This window comes from Alligator mississippiensis, chromosome 14 (genome assembly GCF_030867095.1).
Source record: "Alligator mississippiensis isolate rAllMis1 chromosome 14, rAllMis1, whole genome shotgun sequence".
In the NCBI taxonomy this organism is placed as follows: domain Eukaryota; kingdom Metazoa; phylum Chordata; order Crocodylia; family Alligatoridae; genus Alligator; species Alligator mississippiensis.
The window spans coordinates 1,133,218-1,151,022 of NC_081837.1; positions in this window are offsets into that span (position 1 = coordinate 1,133,218).

Sequence of the window (17,805 nt, forward strand, 5' to 3'; positions counted from 1 at the left end):
GTTATGCCCCTGCCTGGCCTCTGCCCTCCTGGCATGCCCGAGGAAACATGCAGCCCTGGGGACAAGTCTGTCCTGGCGTGCAGCCCCCCGCCCCTCCACCAGCGTCTCTGCTGCCACGGGCTGCCCGCTCCCCTTCTCCCCAGGGCACCAGCCCAGGTGCCAACACGGCCCATCTTCACCAGAGCGAACGGCACAGACAATAGCAGCCGCGGTTCGCTCCCCTGCTCCTCTCGCGCGGGCCGACAGGCCGTCACCTGCCCCCGTGCCCCACGCCTGTTTGCACCACTGCCCCACGCGCTCGAAGGAGCCAACTTGGAGCTGCCAGAGAAGAGGGAAGGCATCTTTGCCCTCGTGCAGAGGGGAGGAGGTGAAGCTGCAGGAAAGTAAGGTTAGACTGGAGATGGGGGTGGGGGACTCTTCACTGCACACACGGCCTCTGCTTGGGGTCTGTTGAGCGCACACTGACAACCTCTCATAGCAGCAGGACGGCGGGTGCCGCGGGCACTGCTTTCCCTGTGGCAGGGCAGGGCAGAGGGCAAGCGGATGTGGAGTTCGGGGATGGTTTGGGCAGGGCCGATCCTGCCTCAGGCAGGGCTTGGACTAGCTGCAGCTCAGATTCACAGAGGCTGGAAGGGGCCGTGTGCGATCGCCAGGTCCAGCCCCCTCCTCTGGGCAGGGAAGAGTGCGGGGGACACAACCCCAGCAAGGTGAGCGTCCCGTCTCCTCTTGAAGGTCTCCAGGGTGGGTGCCTGCACCACCCCGCTGGGAGTCTCTTCCAGCCAGGTCACACGAGCCCTGACCCTGCCGTCTCCAGGCTGAGGCTCAGCACAGCCCGGCCTCCCTCCCCCAGGAGAGGAGGATGCTGGCGGGGCAGGAGGGACCGCACCGCCCAGAGGCCAGGCCTGCTCCTGGGCCGTATGTGCAGCCAGGGCAGGCCCCGAACCAGCGCAGCAGAGGGAAGCAGGACACAGAAACATCTGCCCCCGCTGCACCGAGGTCTCCAGGCGGCCCCGCGGCCCACAGAGGCACTTTGTTCAGGTGCCCGCACGCACCCCTTCCCTCCCCAGCGCTACGCCTGGCACTTGGCTGCCTTCCTCCAGCCCCGGTCACGGAGCCGTGGCCAGAAGCCAAGGCTGGTAGGCAGCCAGGAGCGGAGGAGCTGGCGCTAGGTGGCACTGCCTGCCTGCGCGCAGCCCGGACCCCCTGACGCGGGGAAGGGCCCAGCCGCCAGGCCCCTCTCCCCAGGACGGGCAGGGAGCGCTGGCTGCAGGGAGCGCGGGTGCCGGGGCAGCCAGCATCCTGCACCATGCATGGAGACTTCCAAGCCTGGGCAGGCCTCAGGCCACCGGGCCGTAGCAAGCAGCCTCCGCGTAGCGGGTGAGGGCACGCAGCTCCCCCAGCGTCCCAGCCCCACGGTGAGCCAGTCAGGGCAGGTGCCCGGCAAGGAGCCCCGGTAGCCCGGGTGCAGGAGGGCTCAGAAGGGCTGAGGACTGGGTGCCACGCTGGTCAGGATGTGGGAACGACGAAGGGAAAGTCACCGGGCATTTGTTATCACCCGTCTCTCGCCAGCCGCCACGCAGGGGTCGCAGCATGAGAGGAGCAGGCCCTCAGCCTACAACGAGCCCCAGGCCGTTCTTTCTCAGCCAGCGGGGAATTCAGGTGGGGGATTGTGGCCCCAGACGCTGCGGGCTCAGCCAGATTGCCCCAGGGCTTGGGCACGTTCCTGGAGAAAGGGGCACGGGGAGCAACGGAGCAGGGAGTGGGGGCACGGCCCCTGCATCGGACCTGCCTGGACCCTGGGTGCTGGCGCCACTGGAACATCCCTGGGGCGGGCACCCCCAGCCCTGAGGCACCCCCGGGGCTGCTGCACCACCCAGGCAGGGGGCGAGGGTGCGGGGCCCAGAGCTGAGCCTGCGCTGCACCTGCACCAGTGCAGGCTAGCTCCGCACCCCGCGCTGGCCCTGGGGCCCTGGGCATGGGGCAGAGGGGCCGGGGGTGACATGTGCCCAAGCAGCCCATGGGGTGCGAGGCCTGGTGTGCTCCTGGGGCAGCCGGGCACTGCCTGCTGCTCCGTGGGGCTGAGCCTCTGCTTCCCAGTGCCTCGAGCCAGGCCGGCCCCGTGGCAGCACCACAGCCTCCGGCACGGGCGCACTGCTGCCGGGGAGGCCCGAGTGCCCGGGGTTTGCCCCGACCCCTGCCCGGATCTGTCGGTGCTTGGTGCCGCGCTGGGACAGGGAGCCCGGGCCGGGCCAGTGTAACGTATGCACCGCACAATGTGCTGCATTGTGTGCACTGAAAATGTGCCGTGAGTGTGTGAGAGAAGGACAGCAGCGTTGTGGTGGGGCTGCTGCCCGCCCTTGCACCGCACATCCAGAGAAAACTGGAAGTGGGAAGAGGAAGTGCTGGGAGCCCTGCAGAGTCCTGCCGCTGGACTGCGAGTCCCCGAAACCCAGCGGGACAGGAGGAGGAGGAGGTGGTGACGGGGTCCCTGGCTGGCGACGTGCCAGCAAAGCTGCAAGCCGTGGTGCCCGCTGGAGATGGACTGAAGCAGAGCAGACGCTGCACGGCACCGGTCTCTGGAGGAAAGGCTGGTTCTTGGGGACATCCCTCCGCACAGGAGGGCAGGGGACCGTATGTGCTGATGTGGGACCCAGCGGGACTGACCACTACCTGTCCCCTGCCCTCTAAGTGCACGTGCTTACACTTGGCATGCCTGTGTCCTGGGTGTCTGTCCCTTCCCTTGGCCTGTGACCCAGCGCCCAAGACACTGCCTGTAAAGTCCATCCCTCCTGGGCTGCAGTGCCTGTGCCTGGCCCCGCCGGGCTCTCTTCCACCAGGCTCACACCGCCACGAGCCGCCGGCACCCTGGCCCAGGGCAGACAGACCCTCGCCCGCCCGCCCGCCCGCCCGCCCGGCCGGCCGGCGCTGCCCGGGGCCGCCGCAGGGGGGAGGCGCTGGGCGCGGAGCAGGAGCGGCCCGGGCCCGGCTCCGCCCCGCCCCGCCTTGAGCCCCGCGCTCCGATTCGTGCTGCCGAGCCCGGCCCCGCTCCGGGATGCACGGCGAGGGGCAGGGCCGGCCCGGGCCGCGGGGAGGGAGGCCGGGAGGAGCCGCCGGCCCCCCCCGCCGCGCCGCAGCTCGGCCCAGCGCGGAGCGGGGTGCTGCCGCCCCGGGGTGCGGGCCGGGCCGGGCCGGGCCGGGCAGGGAAGGGAGCTCCCCCCGCCGAGCCGAGCCGAGCCGAGCCGAGCCCGGCGAGCCCTGCCTGTGCCCGGGGCAAGCGCCCCCGGAGCCGGCGGGGTGCAGCGCGCCAGGGGCCCGGGGGTCTCCCCCCCCAACCCGAGAGGGAGGGCCCGGCTGTCGGGGCGGGCGGGGGCAGGGCTCCTGGGGGCGGAGGGGCCAGGCCCAGGACAGCAGGCTCCTGCCTCGGGCGGGGCTGGAGGCGCCCGGGGGGGGTCGTAGTCCAGCACCGCGCTGGGCCTGCCAGGAGGGCCGAGGAGCTCGTGGCCACCCCCGGGCGGGGAGCGCCGCTCCCCCGAGCTCAGGGGTGCCCCAGCCGGCACAAGGCTCTGCCCCAGCGCAGGGCGCAGGAGGGTGTCCCACAGCGGGGGCCGCTGGCCGGCCCCTCGCGCCGCTCCTGTGCCTTCACCCGGCACAAGCTCCTGGGGGCGGTGAGCGGGCTCGCAGGCGCGGCGCTGGCACCCCTCTCCCAGGACAGCGGGCGCTGGGGTGCTGGTGCGGCTTTGGCCCAGCGGCCGCGCGGCTCGTGGCCTTTTGCCCTTCGGGGCCCCGGAGGCAGCTCGGCAGCTCGACCTCGGTCTGAGCCAGGCCCCGGGGACGGTGTTTGGGCAGGCGGCCGGCCCTGGGGTCCCACGTCGCCGCGCTCTGCAGGACACGGCTGTCCAGCCCCCCGAGCGCAGCCCCATCCTGCTGCTGCCCCCAGCCCCAGGTCTTGCCCAGAGCCGGGGGGCCGGGGCACGGTGCCGCAAAGCAGGTGCTGGGGGGCCGGACTCCCTTGTGGCTGGAGGCCGCCGAGCCCCCTTCTCTGCGCCCCCTCGGCGGGGCTGGCCTGGGAGCTGGGACCCGCGGTGGTCCCTGCTGAGCAGCTGGAGAAGACGGGTCCCTGCAGCCCAGGGGGACGCGCCGTGCCGAGCGGCCTCACTTTGTCCAGGCAGCTCCCGTGGCCACAAGCAAAGGCAGACCTCCCGGCCTCCGGCCCCACGTCTCTGGACTCGAGCTAGAACAAGTCCTCTCCAGCGTGGCAAATATGGTGGCCCTTGGCCTGCAGTGGCTGGGGGAAGCAAGAGTGAGAGCCGGGCCCAGAGGATGCTGGCCCTGTGCAGCATCAAACCCATGGGCCCTGCCTGTAAAGCACAGAGCCTTGGCCACCAGCCCACGAGCTGGGTCAGGCCCGCCGCCTTCCCAGGGCTCCCTTTGTAGTGGGGCCAGCGCGTGTCCGCAGGGAAAGAGTCAAGGGGCCCAGACGTGAGGGGCTCCCTAGCCTGGTCCTGTGGTGCATAGTGGTTGGTGTCTCAGTGTGGGTGCTGAGGTCCTGGGTTCAGGTCCTGGTCTCTCCCTGTTTTGCAGGGAGGCGCCTTCCTCTTTCAGTGGCGGGGCCCGGGCGCTGCGCCTCAAGGGGCCCACGGCCGGAGTAGCTCTCAGCCTTCCCCAGTAGTCTGGTGGTAAGGGTGCTACCCTAGGTGGCAAAGGTGCTGGGTTCAATCCCTGCCCTGGCTGGAGCCCTCGGGCCCCTCGCCTCTCAGTGAGTCCCTTGTACCCTGGTGCCTGTGGCCAGGTGCCCCCAAGGAGGCTGTGCTGGGTTGTGGGGAGGGGGCCTGGCAGAGAAGCTGAAATGGTTGAACAGAGGGGTTTTTTTTTTGCACTTTGAAGCCCAGGGTTCCTGGGTTCTGGCCCTGCGCCCCAAAACCAAGGCAAAAAAAAACCCGGCGAGCCACCGGGTGGTTCAGGACATTTTCCAACTGAGCTGCGAATTCAAGTCCCCTCCGACTGGCAACCGCGATCACCCCTGAGCTCCAGCTAGTAGGCAAGCGCCGGAGGGGGAAACGGTTGCGTAGTAGATGGCGGCCAGGGGACTCAAGCCTTCAGGGACTTGAACCCGCAGCCCCTGCCACCGCTGACAGTGTCCCGAACCACCCTGCCAAAGGGCCAACCTGACAGCCCCCCTTCCCGCTGGTCTCTTCACTCGCCTCGCCGCCTGCCCCGCAAGCAAATAGGCACCAGGCGGCCACCCCGGGCCTTAAAAGAGTCAAGGTGCCCGCATCCGGACTCGAACCCACAACCCCAAGGTAGCGCTCCACCACCGTGTGCCACCACCCAGCTCTGGCAACCCCCCTCCTCCTGGCCCCTTGACCCGCTGCCTCCACCTGGCACTGAGCACCTCACAAGGGAGCCCCGGGGCAGCCAGCCCCCGCACAGGGCCCCGGGGGCAGCGGCACAGGCTGTGGGGCCGCACGGCGCTGCTTTGACCCCGCTGGGGCACGGCCTCTGCACGTCTGGGTCGGCTGCTGCGGGGGGCTTCCCCGCACGGGTGGGCTCGCCTCCCCTCCCCTCCCTGCCCGGGCAGGGCCCTTCTTGTCTCCCGCTCGGGGACCCAGGCGGCTCCTGCTGCTGAAACCTGGAGCAAGGACCAGCGCCGCCTGCGTGCACCCGGGCCCGGGCCCGGCTGGGGGCAACAAGAGGGGTCCCGGGGCAGGCGGCCGCCCCGCGCTCACCGGCTCCGCTGTGTCTGCCCTGGGGAGACAGTTGTGTGCGGGGCTGGAAGGGCCCCCAGGTCCAGCCCAGCCCGGACAAGGGTTTCCTTCTCTTGTCCGGCCTCCGCACCCCGCCCCGCCTCGCCTCGCCTCGCCTCGCCTCGCTCGGGGTCCCCGGCCCCGGCTCCTCTCCCCCGGCAGGGCCGGCAGCCCCACAGCCAGGCTTGGGGCACACCAGCCCCCCCCGGGCACGGGGCACCGCTCGCTCCCGCCTGCCCCGGCTCCGCTCCCGGCCCCGGCCCCGACCGGCGCCGCCCTGCGCTGCCCCTGCCCCCCCGCGCCACGTGCAGCCCCCCCGCGGGCAGGACGCCCCGGCTCCGGGCTGGCCCGAGCTCCGGCCCCCCCCGCGGGGCAGGCGGCTCCTCGCCCGGCGCTGAGCGCAGCCGGGGCATCCCGCGCCTCGCCGGGGGAGGGGGCGCTCCGGTCAATCACGGCTGCTCGGGCGGGGCCTCGTTAGCACTAATTGGAGCCCGGGTTCAAGCCCGGGGCGGGGTGGGGTTTTACTGCGCATGCTCCGGCTGCTGCCGTGATTGACTGGAGGAGCCCCCCCCACCGGCGCGGGGCCGGTGCAGCCCGGGCCGCCAGCAGTGCGGGGGGGTCCGCCTGCCTCGTGGGGCCGGAGCCGGGCTGTCGGGCTGCACACGAGCCGCCCCCGCCCGGGCACGGGGCACCGCTCGCTCCCGTCTGCCCTGGCTCCGCTCCCGGGCCCGGCCCCGACCGGCGCCGCCCCGCGCTGCCCCTGCCCCCCCGCGCCACGTGCAGCGCCCCGCGGGCAGGGCGCCCCGGCTCCGGCCTGGGCCGAGCTCTGGCCCCACGAGGAAGGAACCGCTTGTCCGGGCTGGGCTGGAGCTGGGGGCCCTTCCAGCCCGGCCGCTGCTCCTGGGGGCGAGTGTGCGGAGGGGCTGGTGTGCCCCGCACACAACTGTCTCCCCAGGGCAGACAGCGGAGCCGGTGAGCGCGGGGCGGCCGCCTGCCCCGGTAGCCCTCTTGTTGCAAGGCGAGGCGAGCCCACCCGTGCGGGGAAGCCCCCGACAGCAGCCGACCCAGACGTGCAGAGGCCGTGCCCCAGCGGGGTCAAAGCAGCGCCGTGCGGCCCCACAGCCTGTGCCGCTGCCCCCAGAGCCCGGGGGGGGCCGCTGCCCCGGGGCTCCCTTGTGGTGGGCCCAGTGCCGGGTGGAGGCGGCGGGTCAAGGGGCCAGGAGGAGGGGGGTTGCCAGTGGTGGCGCACGGTGGTGGAGCGCTACCTTGGGGCTGTGGGTTCGAGTCCTGGTGCCAGCAGCATATCGCTTTTAAGGCCCGGGGCGGCCGCCTGGTGCCTATTTGCTTGCGGGGCAGGCGGCGAGGCGAGTGAAGAGACCAGCGGGAAGGGGGGCTGTCAGGTTGGCCCTTTGGCAGGGTGGTTCGGGACACTGTCAGCGGTGGCAGGGGCTGCGGGTTCAAGTCCCTGAAGGCTTGAGTCCCCTGGCCGCCATCTACTACGCAACCGTTTCCCCCTCCGGCGCTTGCCTACTAGCTGGAGCTCAGGGGTGATCGCGGTTGCCAGTCGGAGGGGACTTGAATTCGCAGCTCAATTGGAGAATGTCCTGAACCACCCGGTGGCTCGCCGGGTTTTTTTTTTGCCTTGGTTTTGGGGCGCAGGGCCAGAACCCAGGAACCCTGGGCTTCAAAGTGCAAAAAAAAACCCCCTCTGTTCAACCAGGGGTTCATTTCAGCTTCTCTGCCAGGCCCCCTCCCCACACCAGCCTTGCCCCACAGACCTCCCCACAACCCAGCACAGCCTCCTTGGGGGCACCTGGCCACAGGGACTCACTGAGAGGCGAGGGGCCCGAGGGCTCCAGCCAGGACAGGGATTGAACCCAGCACCTTTGCCACCTAGGGTAGCACCCTTACCACCAGACTACTGGGGGAGGCTGAGAGCTACTCCGGCCGTGGGCCCCTTGAGGCGCAGCGCCCGGGCCCCGCCACTGAAAGAGGAAGGCACCTCCCTGCAAAACAAGGAGAGGCCGGGACCTGAACCCAGGACCTCAGCACCCACACTGAGAGGCCCAGCGCTGTGCACCACAGGACTTGGCTGGGGAGCCCCTCACGTCTGGGCCCCTTGACTCTTTCCCTGCGGACACGCGCTGGCCCCACTACAAAGGGAGCCCTGGGAAGGCGGCGGACCTGACCCAGCTCGTGGGCTGGTGGCCAAGGCCCCGTTCTTTACAGGCAGGGCCCATGGGTTTGATGCTGCACAGGGCCGGCATCCTCTGGGCCCAGCTTTCACTCTTGCTTCCCCCAGCCGCTGCAGGGCAAGGGCCACCATATTTGCCACGCTGGAGAGGACTTGTTCTAGCTCGAGTCCGGAGACATGGGGCCGGAGGCGGGGAGGTCTGCCTTTGCTTGTGGCCACGGGAGCTGCCTGGACAAAGTGAGGCCGCTCGGCGCGGCGCGTCCCCCTGGGCTGCAGGGACCCGTCTTCTCCAGCTGCTCAGCAGGGACCACCGCGGGTCCCAGCTCCCGGGCCAGCCCCGCTGAGGGGGCGCAGAGAAGGGGGCTCGGCGGCCTCCAGCCACAAGGGAGTCCGGCCCCCCAGCACCTGCTTTGCGGCACCGTGCCCCGGCCCCCCGGCTCTGGGCGAGACCTGGGGCTGGGGGCAGCAGCAGGATGGGGCTGCGCTCGGGGGGCTGGACAGCCGTGTCCTGCAGAGCACGGCGACGTGGGGCCCCAGGGCCGGCCGCCTGCCCAAACACCGTCCCCGGGGCCTGGCTCAGACCGAGGTCGAGCTGCTGAGCTGCCTCCGGGGCCGCAAAGGGCAAAGGGCCACGAGCCGCGCGGCCGCTGGGCCAAAGCCGCACCAGCACCCCAGCGCCCGCTGTCCTGGGAGAGGGGTGCCAGCGCCGCGCCTGCGAGCCCGCTCACCGCCCCCAGGAGCTTGTGCCGGGTGAAGGCACAGGAGCGGCGCGAGGGGCCGGCCAGCGGCCCCCGCTGTGGGACACCCTCCTGCGCCCTGCGCTGGGGCAGAGCCTTGTGCCGGCTGGGGCACCCCTGAGCTCGGGGGAGCGGCGCTCCCCGCCCGGGGGTGGCCACGAGCTCCTCGGCCCTCCTGGCAGGCCCTGCCCGGTGCTGGACCACGACCCCCCGCCGGGCCCGGGCTGGAGGCAGATCCGCCTGCAGCCCCCTCCTCCAGCCCCGTGCGAGGCAGGAGCCTGCTGTCCTGGGCCTGGCCCCTCCGCCCGCCGCGACAGCCCGGGACTCCTGCCGGCAGCCGGGCCCTCCCTCTCAGGCGGGGGGGACGGGCACCCCCGGGCCCCTGGCGCGCTGCACCCCGCCGGCTCCGGGGGCGCTTGCCCCGGGCACAGGCAGGGCTCGCCGGGCTCGGCTCGGCTCGGCTCGGCTCGGCGGAGGGAGCTCCCTTCCCTGCCCCGCCCGGCCCGGCCCGGCCCGGCCCGCACCCCGGGGCGGCAGCACCCCGCTCCGCGCTGGGCCGAGCTGCGGCGCGGCGGGGGGGGCCGGCGGCTCCTCCCGGCCTCCCTCCCCGCGGCCCGGGCCGGCCCTGCCCCTCGCCGTGCATCCCGGAGCGGGGCCGGGCTCGGGAGCACGAATCGGAGCGCGGGGCTCAAGGCGGGGCGGGGCGGAGCCGGGCCCGGGCCGCTCCTGCTCCGCGCCCAGCGCCTCCCCCCTGCGGCGGCCCCGGGCAGCGCCGGCCGGGCGGGCGGGCGGGCGAGGGTCTGTCTGCCCTGGGCCAGGGTGCCGGCGGCTCGTGGCGGTGTGAGCCTGGTGGAAGAGAGCCCGGCGGGGCCAGGCACAGGCACTGCAGCCCAGGAGGGATGGACTTTACAGGCAGTGTCTTGGGCGCTGGGTCACAGGCCAAGGGAAGGGACAGACACCCAGGACACAGGCATGCCAAGTGTAAGCACGTGCACTTAGAGGGCAGGGGACAGGTAGTGGTCAGTCCCGCTGGGTCCCACATCAGCACATACGGTCCCCTGCCCTCCTGTGCAGAGGGATGTCCCCAAGAACCAGCCTTTCCTCCAGAGACCGGTGCCGTGCAGCGTCTGCTCTGCTTCAGTCCATCTCCAGCGGGCACCACGGCTTGCAGCTTTGCTGGCACGTCGCCAGCCAGGGACCCCGTCACCACCTCCTCCTCCTCCTGTCCCGCTGGGTTTCGGGGACTCGCAGTCCAGCGGCAGGACTCTGCAGGGCTCCCAGCACTTCCTCTTCCCACTTCCAGTTTTCTCTGGATGTGCGGTGCAAGGGCGGGCAGCAGCCCCACCACAACGCTGCTGTCCTTCTCTCACACGTTCACGGCACATTTTCAGTGCACACAATGCAGCACATTGTGCGGTGCATACGTTACACTGGCCCGGCCCGGGCTCCCTGTCCCAGCGCGGCACCAAGCACCGACAGATCCGGGCAGGGGTCGGGGCAAACCCCGGGCACTCGGGCCTCCCCGGCAGCAGTGCGCCCGTGCCGGAGGCTGTGGTGCTGCCACGGGGCCGGCCTGGCTCGAGGCACTGGGAAGCAGAGGCTCAGCCCCACGGAGCAGCAGGCAGTGCCCGGCTGCCCCAGGAGCACACCAGGCCTCGCACCCCATGGGCTGCTTGGGCACATGTCACCCCCGGCCCCTCTGCCCCATGCCCAGGGCCCCAGGGCCAGCGCGGGGTGCGGAGCTAGCCTGCACTGGTGCAGGTGCAGCGCAGGCTCAGCTCTGGGCCCCGCACCCTCGCCCCCTGCCTGGGTGGTGCAGCAGCCCCGGGGGTGCCTCAGGGCTGGGGGTGCCCGCCCCAGGGATGCTCCAGTGGCGCCAGCACCCAGGGTCCAGGCAGGTCCGATGCAGGGGCCGTGCCCCCACTCCCTGCTCCGTTGCTCCCCGTGCCCCTTTCTCCAGGAACGTGCCCAAGCCCTGGGGCAATCTGGCTGAGCCCGCAGCGTCTGGGGCCACAATCCCCCACCTGAATTCCCCGCTGGCTGAGAAAGAACGGCCTGGGGCTCGTTGTAGGCTGAGGGCCTGCTCCTCTCATGCTGCGACCCCTGCGTGGCGGCTGGCAAGAGACGGGTGGTAACAAATGCCCGGTGACTTTCCCTTCGTCGTTCCCACATCCTGACCAGCGTGGCACCCAGTCCTCAGCTCTTCTGAGCCCTCCTGCGCCCGGTGCTGGGGCTCCTTGCCGGGCACCTGCCCTGACTGCCATGGGGCTGCGGTTCAGCTTGCCACACGCTTCTTTCCACCTACACAGTCGGTCCAATACAAGGTATCACATCCGCCCGCAGAGCCGTGTCTGCCTTGCACTGCTCCGACACAGCTACGACCATGGCCCCGGTCTCGCTCCCGCACACACGAGGAAGCAAGGCCGGTGCCTTGGCTCCTGCGGCCCATCCGTCAGAGCTGAAGGGGACACGGGTCCAGGGCAGGAAAGGCGAAGCGGGTTGAGGCCAGTCGTTAGCCAGGTCCCGCGCGTCCAAGTGTTGGGCCGAGAGGAGACGCTGCCGTGTCGGGCTTGGAAGGAGCTTCCCTTGGGGTGACTCTTCCCCAATGTGAGTGCTGCCCTTCCTCTGTCCTGCGCTCGCAGAGAAGTCTGCCCGGGCCCCTGTGCCGGGGGCATCCCACGTGCAAGCCCCGCAGACCCGGCTCCCCGGCTGTGCCATGCGCGTCCTGACAGCTGGACTGGACGGGCCCGTTAGGAGAGGGCGAGTCCCAAGCTCCCATTGTAGCCTGCAATTAGGGCTCCCTGTCCGCGTGGGGTGCAGCCATGCAGACGACGTGAGCAGACGCCGGGAGACAGAGGCACGGGGTCCAGCAAGGCAGCTGCCCACCCGCGCACCCCAGCAGCTCCCAGGCCCCACCTTCGTGCCGTACCCGGAGCTGCTGTGCAGTTGGGCTGGAAGTCAAGGCAGGTTTCTCCCTCCCCTCGCCCTCCGCAAACCCAGACAGCCACGCACCGTGGGTTGTGGGCGCGTCGCACCTGGTTCTCTGCAGGCATCCCCCCACCCCGGCACTCGCAGCTCAGCTCATGGCTGCGCCGACAGTGGCTACTAAAGGGAGCACGCATGGATGTTGACTGGCCCAGGTAGGAAACCCTTTGCCCCGTTGCCCTCCCTGCACATGACATGTTGGCACCCAGCACTTGGAGCGGTACAGCTCTTCCATGCTGCCACGGCCTAGAAGAGCATGCCTGCTCTTCTGCCCTCCAGGTCCCTCTGGCTTCTTGTACCTTGTGCTGATGCATCTGGCACTGGCCAGTGTCAGGCAGCCTGTTGCATTAATGGATCGGGTGGAGCACAGGGCCACTGCGCTGTTAGAGCAACTCCCGTTGAACAGCTGAAGAATCCGCAACACACTTGTATTTCCAGGAAGCTTATTTATTTCAACTTGACGTTTGAGTGTCTTTCGAACAAGCTTGAACTCCCCCCCTCACACACACACATCCCCAGTGAATCCTAAGAGCTGGTCTCCATCCCAGATTTGTCGCAGCCAAGTTCCCCTTGCAGTGGATTCGCAACCTGGTTTTAGAACTAATTATGCCAACCTGTTAAGGTTAAGAGGCGCTTAAGGATTCATTTAACATTTAAATTCATGCATTGCACGAGAAGTGCAAGATTTCTCTAATTGCAAAGCAACTAAGTGAATTGACATGTCTTGCAGTGCTAATCATTACCACGAGTTACCAATTTCATGGCCCTCCGGCAGTGAAGTGTTCTCCGCGGGAGCTATTCGAAAGCAGCAGCACCTTATGGCAGACATCACATTTAAGATGGCAGAGGAAAAAAGTGCAAAAGAGCGGTGAAAAAGCAGCCGTGGTGTAGCGGTCAGCCTTGGGAGCGGAAGGAGTGCGAGTGTGGTGTGAATGTCAGCCTTGGGCGTGGAAGGAGCCTGCTCACATGTGCACGTGCGTGCTTGCTGCCTAGTTGCATTGCTGTCTCCCTTAATTTGGGGATCTGGCAACCAAGCAGATGACCGGGGCCATGGGCTTTGCCTGCATGTGCTTTACCTAAGTACCTGGGGCCTTCAGTTCTCGGCCGACCCGGCTGCAGCAATGCAAGGCAGAGGCAAGAAAAGCTTTTAGGGCAGTGCCTGATTCCTCCTGGATGGTCAGACCTGGATGCAGGGCAGCGTGTCTAGCCTTCACTCGCCAGGCCAGGTCTCTATGCTGCACCACTGAGCCTGAGCCAAGCAAAATGCACGGCAGATCACGGGCTGAGCCTCTGGGGGTAGAGCAGCTCCAGGAGGTAGTAGCCCGTACCACAGACATGCTCCAGCGCCTAGAGAGGGGAAAGATCTGCTATAGCCCATCTCCTGTGCCGCGAGCAGCCCTGTCTGCTGGGTATTTCCCCTGCTGTCAAGGGCAGAGGAGCAGGGTAACCCGTGGCCCATCTAGTCCAGCAGCTCCCCTCTCGCATGGACAGCTCTCGGGTGCTTTGGGGCAGAGTGCAAGGAAAGCTTATTGCGTGCTGCTCTGGCAAAGCTGCCCTGCTCTTGCACCGCACCCGGCGGGCTCAGAGCCCCCGGCAGTATCGTCGATATGCCGGAGATACCCGTGCTGCTTGTGGGAGGCCTGTCAGTGGAGGTCTCAGCTTGTCTGCTCAGCGCGTCTATAAAGATGCTCTCAGGCAACATTTTGCCTTCCAGTTTTACTCGCTGTCCCTAGAGAGACTGAGAGCACCCGGTCGACCGTGCTTGTTACCTGCTTCTGTCATGGCTCTGCCCCTACGTTGGCCTTGACCTTCATACATTCATAGTTTTCACAGATTTTAGGGTCAGAAGGGACCTATTAGATCATCGAGTCCGACCCTGGGCAGGAAAGAGCGCTGGGGTCGGATGACCCCGGCCAGGTGCTTGTCCAGTCTCCTCTTATTAAACACCTCCCGGGAAGGGGACAGCACCACCTCCCTTGGAAGCCGAGTCCAGATTTTGGCAACCCTCCCCGTGACGAATCTTTTCCTGATGTCCAGTCTCCATCTGCTCTCCTGCAGCTTGTGGCCACGGTTACCCCAACGGGCGCCCTGGTGAACACCGTATCCCCTATTTCCTGCTGTCCCCCCCCCGTGAGTTTGCAGGCAGCCACAAGATCACCTCTCAGCCTCCTCTTGTGGAGGCTGAAGAGGCTCAGGTCCCTCAATCGGTCCCCATAGGGTTATTTTCTGTAGGCCTTTAACCATACGAGCGGCCCTCCTCTGACCCCTCTCCAGGTTGCCCACATCCCTCCTGAAGTGCGGCGCCTAGAACTGCAGGGGTTTGGGTTGTAGCCGTGTTGGTCTAAGGACATAGGCAGACAAGGTTCCTTGGGTCAATTTGATATCTTTTATTAGGCCAATCCAAATGGTTGGAGAATAGTTATTAAGCAAGCTTTCGGGTTCAAAAATCCTTCATCAGGCTAAGGAAGCTGCAGCAGTTGGTGTGTGCTCTTAGTACTCGGGCTGCGGCCTGAGCAGTGCCGCATGGAGGGGAGCATCACCTCCCTGGGCCTGTCTGAGATGCACCGGCGGTAGGAGTGTGGATGATTTGCCCTGCCTCAGTGCAATGCATGGCACTTGTCCTTGTTAAACAGAAAAAGAGTTGTTTTTACACCTGTTTCACATTACCTTATTCAAGGCAAAGTAGTAATGCATAGTGATGGCAGGGACTTGGGCATGAAATTCATTAAGGACAAGTACAAAGTCCTGCATTTAGGATGGAACAAGCCCATGCTGGAGACTGACTGGCTAAGCTGCAGCTCTGCACAAAAGGACCTGGGAATTACTGTGGACAAGAAGTGAATATGAGCCAACAGTATGCCCCAGTGAAGGCTAACGGCATACTGGGATGTATTCGTACAAGCATTGCCAGCTGACTGAGGTGAGTGAAGTACTGTGTCCAATTTTGGGCCCTCCACTACAGCAAGGATGTGGACAACTAGCAGGGAGCAAGGAAAATGATTACGAGGCTGGGACACCTGGCCTTTTTAGAAGAGGCTGAGGGAACTAGACTTACTCAGATTGGACAAGAGAAGACTGAGGGGGATTTGATAGCAGCCTTCAACTATTTGAAGAGGGGTTTGAAAGAGGATGGAGCTAGATATGTTTTGTAGGGGGCTTGTTTTAAGGACTCCTGCCCAGGTCCTTTAGGCAACATAGGCTGGAAATAAAAGCCTCCTGGGAAACTCTGGACCCCAGCGGAAACGGCTTTCAGATCTGACCAGTGTCCAGGGTTATCTATGATTTATCTTCGAGGCTCCGCAGCCTGAGCCAGGCTAAGCAGGAGGGAGGGCATTTCCTGGTTGTCGGAAGGCCTCTGGAGTGGGCACGGTCCTGGCAAGCGGGCAGGGAGGATCTGCACCGCTTCCATGGTGCAGCTCAAGGGGGGAAAGTGCTGCGGGGTGGAGCGGGCAGGCAGGCGCGAGGGACCTGCTCCCCCGCGCCGCGCCGCGCCACTCACCTCGTGCTTCAGCCTGGCCGCCCGGCTGCGCAGCAGCCACGCCAGCGACTCATAGCCGGGCACCGGGGAGCTCCGCGAGGGTGACGGCTTGTCCACGAGGTCTTCCTCCCCGGACGAGTCCGGCACGGGCAGAGCCGCGGCTCCCAGCAGCAGAGCGACGGCGGCGCCGGAGGGGAGGAAACAGAGAGGGGCAGGGAGCGCAGGCCGGGCTGGCGCGTGGGGGCTGGCACTCCCTCCGCTACACAAGACGCGTAATGCCCCTCGGACTAACTCTACTGCGCATTAAAGCCAACAGCAAAACCCCTGTTAATGCGCGGTGTTTTAGTCCAACGGGCATTAAGCGTCACGCAAAAAGTGTTCACCTGCGCTAAGATATAGTAGCAGGTTGGAGTGCATTAAGTTAGTACCTGTGGGCATTTTTACATACGCAAGTGCCACAGCGCCAGCATTGCTGAGAAAAAAGGCAGTGGTACACTTCTGAACTAAAACACATTGGAGGTGCGTTAGTTCAAAAGCACACCGCTGCCATTTCCTGTGTGCTGACACGTTTGGCCGCTGACACAAATGCAGGCGACACGGCGGCGCAGCGCGTGTCAGTGCTTGTGTGCAGCAGGCTCAGTTCGAGTCTGCTGCAAAGCGGCAGATCTCTGCCGTATCACCGAATGAAAAAGTGTGTGTATAAGTACAAGTTCATCACGGGGGCACAGAAGGGAATTGGTGAGGATTTATTCACCAAGGCGCCCCCGGGGTTACAAGAAACAATGGCCACAAGCTAGCAGAGAGCAGATTTAGACTGGACATTAGGAAGAACTTCTTCACAGTTCGAGTGGCCAAGGTCTGGAACGGGCTCCCAAGGGAGGTGGTGCTCTCCCCTACCCTGGGGGTCTTCAAGAGGAGGTTGGATATGCATCTAGCTGGGGTCATCTAGACCGAGCACTCTTTCCTGCCTATGCAGGGGGTCGGACTCGATGATCTATTGAGGTCCCCTCCGATCCTAACATCTATGAATCTATGAAACTGCCTCCTATTCTGTTCAGCCCGTTTCCCCAGCCTGTCCAAATCCGCCTGGACTCGCTCCCTGCCCTCCAGCTTGTGTACGTCCCCCGGAGTTCGGTGTCATCTGCACACTTGGCCAGGGTGCTCGCCATGCCCTTGCCCAAGTCATTGATGAAGGTATTGAACAGCACCGGTCCCAGGACAGCGCCTCGGGGACCCCGCTGCCCACCTTTGTCCAGGTAGAGACCGACCCGTCCACCACCGCTCTCCGGGTGCGTCCCGTGAGCCAAGTTTCCACCCACCGGACTGCGTAATAACTGTTTCGTTTCGGTATCAGAACGGGGTGCCACGCTGTGTCAAAGGCTTTTGTCAAATCTAAGTACATAACATCTACCTCTCTTCCTTCATCCAAGCATTTTGTGACCGGTCGTAAAATGAGAGCAGGTTAGTCAGGCAGGACCTGCCTGCTGTGAACCCATGCTGGCTGCCCCTGAGCGTTATTTTGCCCGCCGGTCCCCCACAAATGGGATCCTTAACAATTTTCTCAAAGGTCTTGCCAAGAATACAGGTGAGACTAACCAGCCTATAGTTACCCGGTCCCTCCTTCCTCCCCTTCTTGCAAACGGGAACCACATTGGCCCTTTTCCAGTCCTCCGGGACCTGACCAGAGCACCGTGAGTGCTCAGACAGTTGTGGCAGCGGACCCACCATGACTCCGTGGTAATTCCCTAAGTACCCAGGGATGAAGATCATCAGGGCCTGTTGACTTCAATACATGCACCCCTCCAAGTGCCCCTTTACTAGGTCAGCACAAACGCCTGGTGGGCTGGCATCTAGCTCGCGCTTACCTGAACTCCAGTTGGGATGCGTGCTTGTATCCGTGTCCAGGAACACGGATGCAAAGAAATCATTTAGGAGCTCTGCTCTGGCCATCCTACCTGTTACCAGCTGCCCTAGTCCATCTTGAAGGGGCCCTATGGTACCCTGCGCTTTCTTTTTGCTTCCTGTGTATTTAAAGAATGACTTTATGTTACCCTTAACTTTTGCTGCCAGCCTAAGCTCCATCTCCGCTTTGGCCCTCCTCACTGCTTCCCGGCAAGCTGGAGCCAAGCGGGTGAACTCCTCCTTGGGGGCTGCCCCCGCCTGCAGAGCCCATACACCTCTCCTTTCCCCTCCAGGCTCTCCTGGATTTCCCTGCTCCACCGAGAGGGTTTCTTGCTTTCTTGCCCCCTCGATGTGTGCTGGGACGGTCCCTTTCCGTGCCTGCAGGATCAGCCCACCCTTCCTGAACTCCCAACTCTCCCATGCTTTTGCCCATCAGTCCCTCCCTAACAAATCTCCTGAGCTTCTTGAAGTTGGCCTTCCTGAAGTCCTGCTAGTTATCGTCCCCGCCTTTCACCGGCTAGTATTTCAGGTGGAACGTCACGCGTGGCTCCTGGCACACCACGCACACAGCACCGATCGTTGCAATGGCACCCGTAGCTCATAGCCTGTCCTGTGGGAGTGCCTCTCCTCTGGTCACGTCAGAGCCGGCTATCGGGGCTGTGCGCGCGGTGCGCCTGCAGCCACGTGTGATGAAAGACTTTCTCACAATCCTAACTCTGCGTTTAACGCTGATGCTGTCTTCTTGACCCTTAATTCTGCAGTCGC